Raw genomic sequence first — 15,182 nt, forward strand, 5'->3', positions numbered from 1 at the left:
TGGTTGGATGCGCACCAGTTGTGAACCGTATTTTTCCTATCAAGGGCACACCCAACCCTCAAAGTAGCCCAAGGTAGGAGAAATCTGTTCTTAATTTTGATAATTTTCTTATTATTCTGTTTACTCTGTTACTATGTGCAATGAGGCTGCTAAATAGACGTATTTCTTATCTTTATGAAAATTCTCTCTATTTTATTGAAGTTACTTCACAATAAAAAATTTTTATTAATATGTACGGACATTATAAGACAATTTATATTCAAATTAGGTATGCAACGATAAAGTGGCTTTTTTAGGAAGCAGAACAATGATAAATAAACTGTACAACACCATGCCTTGTAAAGTTGAAAGTATTCTGGCTACTACTCGGATACATGAAAGCATAGTTTTGAGAAAAAATGATCCACTTACAAAATTCTTCAATTTTTAGTAAGTAACTTAAGATGGAAAATAAATTATTTTTGTACTAACCAACTTGGTACAGTCTTCACAGGTTCAATGAAAATGGCATACTGAAGAGATTAAAAGTTAATTACAAAAAAAAGTTATTGGATGATGAAGATTTATTTGAAGACACTGATTTACAAGATGTTATTTTTCTGTTTACTGTATTGACTTTGGGATTTTTAATAAGTGTTATCATTGCACTCTTTGAAGTATTACACTATCGATTATCGAATATTTAACATAACATACACTTTTTCTTTTTCTAGATAAAAAAGATAGAAATGTAGTCACCATAAACTCAAGCAAATTAAGAAAACTAAGCACTTTAAGTACGCACACAACAATTCAATATTCAAACTTTGTAAAAACTGTACTAAAAATAAAATACAAACATTTACAATGAAGTTTATTTTACTTACATCAACATCAGTGAGTGTAGTACAAGCTAGTACATATACTAAATACAGGAAAACGTTGTATGTAACTTTCCACAAAAATACAGCTTAAGGACGAATTTTATTTATAAATATAATGAATTGTACGAACAATACGTACAAAAAAAAGGTTTTGCCGTAATGCTGAATTGCAGCAAGCTAAATATTACAACCTTTTTCAATAAGGTTGCGGTTACGTACCACAGAAACAGCCAACAGGATGTCACAGGTTAAAAGGATGAAAGGTTCACCCACTATCTACTTTACGAATAACTTCTTTCATTTTTGCTGAGAAAATTATCCAATGAGAACATTAAGTAAAATTTGTTGTAGCGTTACGACGAAAGTCAATAAAATAATCGTTAAACTGTATTTTGCCTCATATGGTTCATAAATATTCATTTGCAGTCAGCTGTGATGGAAATACTTTTAATTCAAAAAATCAAAAATATTTTAGTAATCAAATCTCCACCAGAGACAGCTTTGTCTTCATTGGCTACTGTCATTATGTCATTATGTATATACTCTGGTATGCTCCATTCAAATAATAGACCATTTTTTCAGCGAAAACAGAACATTTTTATCATTTATGTAGGGCTCTCCTGCTTGTTTTCATGGTCCCTATCTTAACTATTTCACACTAAATTTTTAAATAACGACAAAATTATTGCACAAAATTACTTTCGGCATTGATTCTTTGAATTAATTTAACAAAGGTTAGTGCCAACAAAATACTGATGTGTATAACGACAAGTCAGCATCTTTGTGCTGAAAAAAAAAATTCGAAAAATTAACTAATGTTGCTACAGAATTACTGAAAGTTTTAGATTAAAGAGAAATTCAAATAAAGGCATTTACATCGATTAGAAAAATCTATACTATGGCAGGGAAGAACACTAAATGACGTAGTGCTGATTTTTTAGAACCGTTGAGAGAAAAATAATTATATTGGCTTGTACTTCAGTAATTTGAGAATGGATGTTAAAATGTTTAGAAAACTTCTGAAAATAATCGAGACTAAATTAATTGTAAACCACTGTAAGGGAACCAATTTCAACTCACACACTTTGAGATTGGTATGAGATATGGGGCAACTAAAAGTGGCATAGAATTAATTGTCTAGGTATTAAGAGAGTTACTAAGAAACGTTTTAAAGCTAAAAAAAGCAAATAATAAAATTTACGCAAAGCTTAAAACAATTATACTGACTAAACCAACAGATAAGGATAAGATAATAACAAGGTTTTTTAACTACAAGAAGATTCACGGTATTAAAGTAAGAAGTAAGAAAAAACGTTTTCTTTTCGTAGGAGCTGAGAATCCCTTTTGTGATGCGAGTATTTTTAGAAAAAATTTTGTGACAGCTGATTTAAAAAAAAAAACTCTCAAAATATCAACCAGTACACAATCACTAAAATATAAAATAAACTTATATAAAATTCAAACTAATAAAATGTAAAATATATAAGAAATGAATTTTTAAAATATTCCTGCTTTAAAAGCTACTGGCTGATTTCATACATGACATGAGCTAGAAACAAATGAAGAATATCCCTTGTCATTTCCTCAAAGCATTTCAAGTTGCCACAATACTTGCAGTTACATTGGAAAATCGCAAAAATATTTCACGTTATGATGGCTGCAATGATAATAGAGCATAAAGTGACCTACCAATGTTTATTACAAAAATATTGCAGTGATATATATACATATATATATATATATATATATAAATATATATATATATATAAGCTACAACGTATTAAAATTTTAGAACATTTTATTGAGAACCACAATCTCATTGAGTTGGTGCGAGGTCCTTTGAGATTTTTGATGCCTTAAATTACTAAGTATGCTATTGAAAAACTTGGTTCGAAAGAGTAATTTAATGTAATAAGCTTTGAGAAAAAATTGCTGAAAATTATATGATAAAGTAGTTTAATAAAAGAAAGAAAAGAAAAAATGCATCATAGATGAAAATCTCGAAACTGTATTTTTTTAGTTAGTAGTTCGGTGAATTTATGAAATATTTTTACAAACTGACCTTTGCACACATTAACATTTTCAAAATATCTTCATATAAGCAATTTTCAGAAGAAATTTAGTGGGACCATTGCAGATCATCGTAGCTATCATGTATAGACTTTGCTTCTATCCAGTAAATTCTAGTAAGAGCGATGTTAAATGTAGTTAAGTTTTTTAAAATAAACATTTAAAAAATGGTATTTTCCAAAAAAGTTATGATATCCTCACAAAAATATCTTTTAACAAAACAAAAAGGTTAAGTAAGTTTGATGTGTTAAGTTTATATTTAGTAAGAAATTTATGAAGCCCCTATTTTTTGCAATGATTAGTATTCTTCCTAATGCACCTATAGCCTTGAAAAGTTCTGAAAACAAAATTTAAAAACGCTAGATTTTTTTTTTAGTGCATCATACATTCTGTACGGCACTCGTGGTATAATACTGTTTATTATTCGTACTTTAACAAAATCATCAAAGTAATATTGACATTTGACTGGTACTTCATGCAAACCTCACATCAAAGACAATAATGCCCTGCTACATCGAAAGTAGGTGAAAATGTTCGGGCAAAAGTCATCATTGTTAGAGTACGAATACTGAACAGTATTATAATACGAGTGTCATAAAAAGTATATGTCGCACAAATAAACTTTACCGCTTTTATATTTTCATTATAGAACTTTTCAAGGCTACAGATTCATTAGGAATAATACTATTCATTGCACGTGTATAAAATCTTTAAAAATTTCTTACCAAATATTAACTTAATAAATCAAACTTACCTAATTTTTTTGTTTTGTTAAAAGATTTTTTATGGGGATATTCTAACTTTTATAACATAATGTCATAGATACATACACATTCTCTTTCTCAGAAAAGAAAAATTTTTTTGTAGAGTAAATAAGTGTTTTAGCAGACGATTTTGTCTAGTGTTATCCTTATTTATTTGTCATATGCATAATTATTCTATTAATAGTTTAAAATATAGATTAGAAAATAAGTTTAATCGTATTATCACTATTAATTCGAATGCACACAAAACAAAATTTTGTCCTGATAATATTAATAAATGTACACCAATAGACATCTACAAAGTAAAAATGTTAGCCTTTCATAATTTTGTAAGAGCAGATAGTTACAGTTTTTTTGTTAAGAATTTTACTTATGTTGTTGTTCCTGATTTTGCTGTTTTTACTTTCAAACTGACAAACTGGGAGCTAAATTTAATTTTACTCCTCTCTCAGATTCTCAGTTTATTATAAAATTTTTAAAGTCTGTGCATTGCACTTTGACTCTTAATAAATTGGACAAAGATACGTGTAATAGTATGCAAGGTACGTCCGAAAAGTATCGGGCTTACTTCTACAACTATGTACCGTCGTGTTCTTGTGACCTCTGTGGTGCACAAATGTAAAGAGTAAGGCCTTACGAACTCAGCAGTTGCTCGGTGGTTTCTTTCGGACGCAAAGTTCATGCGCAGCGCATCTTTACTTACAAAGTTATTTTTGAGTTTGGCGGATTTCATGATTGTTAAAAATGACTGAAAAGCAAGATCAACGAATTTTCGTTAAATTTTGCTTTAAGCTTAGAAAAACAAGTTCTGACACTATTGAGATGATGCAGAAGGATTTAGGGAATGAGTGTAAGAGCAATACATAAATAAAGCCGTACTTATATTGATAGTGATCCTCTTTCTGGCCGATCTTCGACGACAAAAACATTGGATAATATTAAGCGGATGCGACATGTGGTCGAAAAAAGATCGTCGTATGACTGTGTAAGACCTAGAAGAAGATCTTGGAATATCAAAAACTATAATTTGGAATATTTAAACCTCAAATTTACAAATGACACGTGTGTGTGCGAAGTTTATACCAAAATCACTCGGCGCAGAGCAAAAACAGCTCCTCTTAGAAATCGCACAGAACAACTTAGAAATGGTCAATAACGATTATACTTTGCTTAGAAAGATTATTACTAGTGATGAAAAAGTGACTTATGCGGACTTCACGTGCTTCTAGAATATATATTAATAACATGGTAGAATTATGTGGACGTCCGCATAATTCCACTTTTATCCTCATAATTCCTCTTACATTCATGTGATTATCCGCAAAGTACCCTCTGCATAAACACATTTACACACACACACACACACACACACACACACACACACACACTAGTGGAGCTTCGCCCCCTGTGCGCTATGCGTACCAGCCCTCAGCGTAAAAAGTTCAAAATCATTTTCGTAAATCTTAAATTACTTAAAATTTATTTATATTACTTTTATTGCATTCTTTTGGAATATTAAAAAACCGCAAACGTAAAAAATTAATTTATTTAAGTATTTCTTACCAAGTATGACAATGAATATTTAAAATTTTTATGTACATATTATATTTTTACATTTTTATTGACATATTCAATTAAGCATTGTAAAATCTGCTCATGGTATTATTTTTCTTCAAAAAACAATTTCACAGCATTCTGAAGTAAATGAATAATTATACATCACCTTCGTAGAATTCATAAATATTTAATGGAATCTTAACATTGAAATTTTACTTACTTTTTTATATGTCTTAATATGCCTTTTCTTCTTAGATAATTTTTTTCTATATTCAATTCAAATCTTTCTATTATGTGTATTATGTGTTCTTGTGTCTCTTCTTACATGTGTATCTATTTGAAATTCTTTCTGACAAATATGACACTTGATTTTTTTTCCAAATATTTATTTTTCTTATGTCTTGTAAAATGTTGAAATAAATAAAGAATGAGATTATAAGGTTAATCTTCGCAATGTATTAATAAATATGGGTGTTACAATTGTTTCGGTACACTGTACGTTCTTCAGACACGGAGGTTTATAAACTGAACTACATTCGGCTTTACAAATAATATCTATACATATCAGCATATCGTCAACTATTCATACTATATTATACGAACATACTTTTATTTCAAATTTAATAGAGGTGAGTCATTTAAATCTAGCTGACAGTTAAGCAAACGTTCAGTGTCCCTCAAACTATTAATCTCAGCTGCTTCTAAGGAATTCAACAATTTGCTCTTATTAGCTATATGTAAAACTTTAAATTCATGATTAAAATCTCGATTACATTTTAACAGATAAGATGCATAATTTGACTTTTTTATACCATTAACGGAGGCTTTAACATGTTCTTTTAAGCGTTTAGCAAAAGTTCTACCTTTTTGTTCTATGTACTCTTTGTCAAATAATCCACATTGAAAGCTATATATGCCCGACTTTTCAGACAGTGCTGCTTTACTTTTATTATTTTTTATTAATGCTAGTAGACTTTTCTACGTTTTGAATAAAATGTTTAGTCCATACACCCTTAACTTCTTTTAAAAAAAATAAGATATCTTACTGAAAAATGTTCTAACATAAAATAAATTGTTATTTTTGTTTATTTTTGGGTAAACATTTTGAATTGCAAATTTATATTGTACTTTTTTAATAATTCCATCTATTAAATTCTTATCATACCCATTATTTTTATCTGATTGTTTAATAATATTTAATTCTTTTGTATAATTATTCTGTGACATTGGAACTAACAATAATCTATATACATAGCTATAAAATGCAACTATTTTGTGCGAATACGAATAAAGTGATTTATTATGAACTAGAATATCTGTGTGTGTTGGTTTATGAAAAATACTAAGTTCTCAATGGCTACGAACTCTATTAATTTTTTAATCTAAAAAATTTAGTAAATTATTTTCTTCTGTTTCTATTGTAAATTCAATGTTTTTGGGTGACTTATTAATAAAATGTAAATAACTTTAATAATCTCTGTGACGTCTTCCTTAATGGTACAAAATAGTCATGTTATGCATCTCACCTGTTTAAATGTAATCAAGATTTTAATTCTCAATTTAAAGTTTTACTTATAGCTTTATGGGCAAATTGTTTAATTCTTTAGAAGCAGCTGAGATTAATAGTTTAAGGGACACTGAACGTTTGCTTAACTGTTAGCTAGATTTAAATGACTCACCTCTATTAAATTTAAAATAACAGAATGTCCGTATATAGTATGAATAGTTGACGATATGTTGATATGTATAGGTATTACTTATAAAGCCAAATGTAGTTCAGTTTATAAACCTTTGTGTCTGAAGAACATACAGTAGACCAAAACAATTGTAACGCCCGTATTTATTAATAAATTGTGAAAATTGACTTATAAATTCATTCTTCATTTATTTCAAAATGGATTTGAATTTTTATCAAGTGACGACCGAAGCTATTACGTCTTCGAAAATGATTCCTCGATTTCTTAGTTATATTTCAAACATCACATTCAAAATTTCAAATTGTATATTTTGTTTCGTGAATATTAAAACTTTTATAGAGTCTTATGTTCTACAATGACACTGTCCATTTTGGACAGAGAGCACCTTAGGATCTTTTCCGTGTTATGAGTAAGCAAACGATGCTGGTTTGGAAAATCTGGGACTTTCAAGATTTTAGTCCCTTATGATCCCTCAATCGATCGAGTGTATACACACTCATCTCTTGATGAAATTTTAAAATGAAGAGGAAAATCTTTAATTTTATCATTAAAATTAATTTTGATTTAAGTCTTTTACATTTTTGTTGATGTGAGATTAGAGTGTAATAATATAGTTTTAAACGTTTTTTTGCTGTAAGTCTTATACGTTTATCATTCAGATCTATTCAGAAATGTAATCTGAGGAAAATAAATTTCATAGGACATTTACACAATGGTTTTCCTTTTTTAAATTGTGAATCTTGAATTTCATGAACGTTGAATGATTTGTTGTCTTTGTGTGTCTTTGGCAGTAAAACCATTAATATTTATATAACAAATATGAGATCTTAGCATTCATCACTAATGCGCATTTGTGTCATTTTGTATATTACACCTAAGCAGAATGTAAGCCGTTTGTACTTATCCTGCTACAGATTATTAATAAATTTTAGAGAAAGTTTATATGTCCTACATTATTCGTTTATTAATTATATTCTCAACAACAAAAAATTTTAATTGTTTTAATCACACACAAATTATTTTAGTTTTGTATAACATATACTTTAAAATGTTTTTTTTTACTGTTATGCATTCTAAATTTTATCAGTTGCTAAGTGATTAGAACAAATTTTTCATTTTCCGATTAAATAACGAATATAAAAATAATTTCTTTACAGTATTCCTCACTATCTATTAAAAAAATTAATCGCTTGTACGATGTAATATTAAAACTTAAATTAAAATAAAAAAACTAAATATTTTTCGAATTTTTAAAAATAAACAATATGAAAGTTAGAGTAAAACGGGAAAGAAATTTTTTATTAAAAACATTTTCTTATTTTCTGAATGATAACGAAGATTTCCACATGACAGCTCGTTCTATAGTGATTAATAATGTTCTAAATAAATGGCACAATTATTATGAATTTATAGTAGAAAACAATTATTATCAAAACGTTAAGATTAAGAGTAGTGATGATTATATTAACATAAAGTCAAAACGTGGAACTTATGGAACGAGTAATAAAATCAAAATCTTCTCAGATTTATTTGATGTTAACGTTATAGATAATTTCTCAAATAATAATATTTAAACATAAAAAAATTCAAATAGTAATCTTAAAATAAATTTTTTTATGGAAACATAGATTCTGGTCATTATGATTTACATTAGATTTTGAACATCTAATGAAAAATTTTATTAATGATAAATTACGAAAATCATTCGAAAAACAAATATAAGTCCATGATAATAATAACAAAAGTATTAATAAAAAAAAAAAAAATTAAAAAATTGCTCAACAAAACTACATCTCAAACCGACGAATTAAATGATTTCGTGCTTTCATAGATTATTGGGAGCTAGTTACACATGTAAACCAATGGTTGTTGGAAGCAAACTTGACATGGGTGCCGTAGATTTCTTGGGGCTAGTTACACATGAGAGCCGATGATTCTTGAGAGCCCACTTAACATAGGAGCCGGAAATTTGTGGGAGCTAGTTACACTTTTGAGCCAATAATTCTTAGGAGCCAACTTAGACTAGAAGCCATAGATTTTCAAGAACTAGTAACACATAGGAGCTAATGATTCTTAAGAGCTACTTTAACATGCAAGCCAATGATTCTACGGAGCCAACTTAACATGGGAGCCGTAGATTTTTGAGAGCTAATTACACATAGGAGCCAATGATTCTATGGAGCCAACTTGACATAAAAGCCGTAGATTTTCAAGAGTTAGTTACACATGGGAGCCAATGATTCTTTGAAGCCAACTTAATATAAGAGCCGTAGATTTTTGGAAGCAAGTTACACATTCAAGCCAATTATTCTTAAAAGCTAACTTAACATTGGAGCCAATAATTCTCAAGAGCCAACTAATCATTGGAGCACGTAGATTTTTGAGAGATAGCTTCACATGGGAGCCAATGATTCTTCAGAGCCAACTTAACATAAAAGCCGTAGATTGTTTGGAGCTAGTTACTCATGGCAGACAATGATTTTCAGAAGCCAACTTAACATAGGAGCCGTACATTTTTGAGATCTAGTTACACACGAGAGCCAACAATTCTTGGTAGCCAACTTAACATGGAAGCCGCAGATTTTTTAGAGCTAGTCAAACATGAGAGCCAATGTTTCTTAGGAGCCAACTCAATATGAGAGCCGTAGATTTTTAGGAGCAAGTTACACGTGAGAGCCAATGATTCTGCAGAGGCACCTTAAAATGGGAGCCAATTATTCTTACGAGTCAACTTGACATAAAAGCCGTAGATTTTTAAAAGCTGGTTTCACAAGAAACCAATGATTTTTCAGAGCCAACTTCACATGAAAGCCCTTAGATTTGTGGGGGCTTATTAAACATGGGAGCCAATGATTTTTGGGACCTAACTCAACATGAACCCCGTAGATTATTAGGAGCTAGTTACACATGTGAGCCAATAGTTGTTTTCTTAAAGCTAGTTATACATGGGAGCAAATAATTCTTTAAAGCCAACTTAACATAGGAGCCAAAGATTTTTGGGAGCTAGTTACTTTTTTGAGCTAACATTTTCTAGAAGCAAACTTAATATAAAAAACATAGATTTTCAAAAGCTAATAACACATAACAGCTAATGGTTTGTTACATCGAGGCTGCGCTCGACGTACCCTTTTTTTTCTCCTCCTCCTCTCCTTATCCTCCTCGTAAAGCCGCATTTTCGTAGCAAGCTAAATGACATACACGCACACATACACCAAGTACCGAAACTAAGGCTTCGTGACACACAAATAAGGAGAAACCGAGCAAGACAAAGAAGAACTAGTCTACATCTCCCTCCCTCCTTATACGTCGACATCGCCTGATGAAATTTAATAATTTTCTATCCTTTCCCTCTTCTGTGTCCTAACCATTCGTAAATAACCCGACGCGCGAGCCGGGATGTTGATCTACACATCGGCCAGCGTTCATGCAACGCGACTTGACAACAGCATGCTATACTCCTACCACCTTCTTTCTCTAACACTCACATATCTAGAGACGCCAAGCCGAAAAATAACGCGAACTATAATACGACCTAATCCCGATAAGCAAGCACTGGGACCAGTATCGTTACTATATTATATTCTTTAGCAAGTAAGCGTCACCCCAAAACCAAAACAACATATGTAAAGGAAGACGGAAAGCATATAGGAAATCTTTCCCTCTCCCTGCCGTGAGATGATGCAGACTAATTCTGAGAACCTATGTGCGTCTCGTCGTCTCTGGCCGTAGTGGCAGTGATAAGGAGGCAAGATCTTCGGCTATATAAGCCCATGGCCTCCTGCACGAGCAGCTCAGTCTCAAAAAAATTCGTTCAATGGTCAGGCCAGCCTGGGTGTATACCTAGAGCAGTAGCCAGACTAAAGGCATACGACCTGGAGAACCCGGTCGATGCATTCAATGGTCAGGCCAGCTGGGTAAACCACCGAGAGTAGTAGCCAGACAGGAATACACGACCTGGAGAATCCGGTCGAAGCCTATTCGTGACCTGGAGAATCCGGTCCACAATTTCAATTTAAATTATATCCGGCCACCCGGATCTTGCCTCGAGAGCCACTTATATTCCCCCTTTGTTTCTTTTTAATAAAAGTAAGTAACAATACTTTTTAAACTTAATTCTTATATATCCCCTAATAGTTTTTTTTCTTCTCTTCGTAAAACCCACTTTGCGTGCCGTTTAATCCGGATATTAATGGCCAAGCAGGTGGTGGAAAAATTTTTAATTCAAAAAAAATTTTAATTTAAAAAATCAAGCAACGCTAAGTTGTGTGCCGGTTGGTGCAAATGCCGATGGCCAAACAACTAGCCTCCAATTAAAAATCAAGCAACGCTAAGTTGTGTGCCGGTTGGTGCAAATGCCGATGGCCAAACAACTAGCCTCCAATTAAAAATCAAGCAACGCTAAGTTGTGTGCCGGTTGGTGCAAATGCCGATGGCCAAACAACTAGCCTCCATTTAAAAAAAAATCAATCAAGCAACGCTAAGTTGTGTGCCGGTTGGTGCAAATGCCGATGGCCAAACAACTAGCCTCCAATTAAAAATCAAGCAACGCTAAGTTACGTGCCGTGGGTACAAATACCGATGGCCAAGTAGCTAGCTAACCCTTCTCTAATCATCTACCCTGTTCCTACCCTAGTGCCTCGTCTTCAACCCTTGCTGTCGTGTCCCCAGGCTATTGAGCGAAAGCTTAGGCCTAAATACAGAATTTACTATTACGCCGTCTTCGACGTAACAGGTTCTTAAGAGCCACATTAACAAAGAAGCCAATGATACTACGGAGCCAACTTAACATGGAAGCCGTAGATTTTCAATAGCTAGTTACACATGAGAGCCAATGATTTTTAAGAGCCAACTTAACATGAGAAAAGATGATTCTTAAGAGCCAACTTAACATGGGACCCGTAGATTTCTTGAAGCTAGTGACACATAGGAGCAAATGATTTTCGCAAGCCGACTAAATAAGGGAGCCGTAGATTTTTAGGAGCAAATTACACATAGGAGCCAACCTAACAAGTAAGTCGTCGAATTTGGGAAACTAGTTACACATGGGAGGCAATAATTCTTTGAAGCCTGCTTAACATGAGATCTATAGATTTTTGGGAGCTTGTTAAACATGGGAGCTAATGGTTTTTGGAAGCTAACTTAACATGGGAGCCAATAATTCTTAAGAGGTAACTAATTATTGGAGCCGTAGATTTCGAGGAGCTAGTTTTACATGGGAGCTAATGATTCTCCGGAGCCAACTTAACATGAAAGCCGTAGATTTTTGGGAGCTAGTTACACATAAAAGCCTTAAATTCTTGGGACCTAACTTATTATAAAAGCCGTGGATTTTTTAGAGCCAATTACACCTGTAAACCAATAATTGTTGGAAAAAAACTTAACATTGGGGCCGTCGATTTCTTAAAGGTAGTTACCCATGGCAACCAATGATTTCCAGAAGTCAACTTTACATGGAAACTGTACATTTTTAAGAGCTAGATACATATGGGAGCCAACAATTGTTAATAGCCAACTAAACACGCGAGCCGTGGATTGTTAGGAGCTAGTTGAACATAGAAGCCAATGATTCTCGGGAGCTAACTTACAAAGGTGCCGTAGATTATTGGAAGCTAGTTACACATCGGAGCTAATAATTCTCGGGAGCCAACTTAAAAAGGTGCCATAGATTATTGGAAGCTAGTTACACTTGGGAGCTAATAATTTATAAAAGCTAACTTAACATGGAAGCCATAGATTTCTGGGAGCCAGTTACACGAGGGAGCCAATGATTTTTAGGAGCCAAGTGAACATAGGAGCCGTAGATTTTAGCAAGCTAGTAACACATGAAAGCTTATGATTTTTGGGAGCAAAGTTAATATTGGAGCCGTAGATTATTAAGAGCCAACTTAAAATGGAAGCCGTAGATTTTAAGGACCAAGTTACACATTAGAGCTAATGAATCTCGTTTGCCAACTTAAAAAGGTGCCGTAGATTATTGCAAGCTAGTTACACATGCGAGCCAATAATTCTCGGGAGCCAACTTAAAAAGGTGCCGTAGATTATTGGAAGCTAGTTTCACATAGGAGCCAATAATTCTTAGAAGCCAATTTAACATGAGAGCCGTAGATTTAAGCAAGCTTATTACACAAGGAAGCTGATGATTCTTGGGAGCCAAGTTAAATAAGAGCCGTAGATTTTAGGAAGCTACACATGGAAGCCTATGAATCTTAGGAGCCAACTTAACATTGGAGCCGTATATATTTGGTAGCTAGTTACACATGGGAGACAATGATTCTTGAAATCAAAATTAAAATTGGAGCTAATGATTCTTCGGAGCCAGTTTTACATAAAAGCCGAAGATTTTTGTAAGCTAGTTACACATGGGAGCCATAATTTTTAAGAGCCAATTTACCATGGAAGCCGTAGATTCTTGGGAGCTAGTTACACATAGAAGCTAATAATTCTTGGGAGCCAACTTACTATGAAAGCCATAGATTTTTAGAAGCTAGTCATACATGTGAGCCAATAGTTGTTGGGAGCAAACTTAACATGGCAGCCGTTGATTTATTGGAGCTTTTTACACATAGAAGCTAATGATACTTACGAGTCATCTTAACATAGGAGCTGGACATTTTTGAGAGCTAGTTACACTTAGGAGCTAATAGTTCTTGGGAGCTATCTTAACATGGAAGCCGTAGACTTTTAAGAGCTTGTAACACATGAGAGCTTATAGATCTTACGAGCCACATTAACATGGAAGTTAATGATTTTACGGAGCCAACCTGACATGGAATCCCTTGATTTCTGAAGCTAGTTACACATAGGAGCCAATAATTTTTGGGAGCCAACTTAGCATGAACCGTAGATTTTCGGGAGCTAGTTACACATGAAAGTCAATGATTCTTGGGAGCTAACTTAATAGGGAAGCCGTGGATTTTTGGGAGCTTGTTACACATGGGAGCCAATGATTCTTGGGAGCCAACTTAACATGAGAGCCGTAGAATTTTAAGAGCTAGTTACACATGGGGGATAATTATTTTTAAGAGCTAACTTAATATAAGAGCCAATGACTCTTTGGAGCCAAATTACTATGGTTGCCGTAGATTCTTGGAAGCTAGTTACACATGGAAGTTAATAACTGTTTGGAGCTAACTAAACATGGGAGCCGTAGATTTTTCGGAGCTAGTTGAATATGGGAGCCAATGATTCTTGGGAGCCAACTTAACATGAGAGCCGTAGAATTTTAAGAGCTAGTTACACATGGGAGCCAATTATTTTTAAGAGCTAACTTAATATAGGAGCCAATGATTCTTTGGAGCCGAATTACCATGGTAGCCGTAGATTCTTGGGAGCTAGTAACACATTGGAGCTTATGATTTTTGGGAGCCAACTGAACATGCAAGCCGTAGATTTTTTGAAGCTAGTTACACATGGGAGCCAATAATTCTTGGGACCTAACTTAACACGGGAGCCGTAAATTTTTGGGAGCTAGTGACACATGGGAGCAAACAATTCTTGGGGGCCAACTTAACATAGGAGCTGGAAATTCTTAAGAGCTAGTTACACTTTGGAGCCATTTATTCTTGGGAGCTAGTTACACTTTGGAGCCAATAATTCTTGGGAGCTAACTTAACAAGGGAGCCGTAGATTTTTAAGAGCTTGTACTACATGGGAGCTGATGGATGTTACGAGCCACATTAACATGGAAGTTAATGACTCTACGGAGCCAACTTAACATGGGAGCCCTAGATTTTTGGCAGCTAGTTACACATAGAAGCCAATTATCCTTGGGAGCTAACTTTACATGGAAGCTGTCAATTTTTTGGAGCTAGTTACACATAAGTGCCAATTATCCTTGGGGGCCAACTTCACATGGGAACCGTAGATTTTTACAAACTAGTTTCACATGGGAGCCAAGGATTGTTGGGAGTTAACTTAACATGCGTGCCGTAGATTTTAAGGAGCTTGTTACACATGGGAGCCAATAATTTTTGGAAGCTTATTGTTTATTAAGCCATGTTCAACAAGTTTGATTTCGAAGTTGAGTGGGAACCCATTGGGTTCCAAGATTGGAAGTTAAGTTATTTAAAGAATATTGGTTGTGCTGTTAGATGTATACATGTTCATAGGAACATTTTGTTACTTTTCTTATTTCATGTAGAGTGCGATGGAATAAGAACAGTCTTTTCTTTCGAAGGTTGGAAATTTGAACACATGTCTATTCAGCTTAAAACAGTTGAATTATTGAAATA

This window comes from Copidosoma floridanum, unplaced genomic scaffold (assembly GCF_036245765.1).
Source record: "Copidosoma floridanum isolate Cflo_tuat_1 unplaced genomic scaffold, Cflo_Japanese_pri ptg000030l, whole genome shotgun sequence".
Taxonomy (NCBI): Eukaryota; Metazoa; Arthropoda; class Insecta; order Hymenoptera; family Encyrtidae; genus Copidosoma; species Copidosoma floridanum.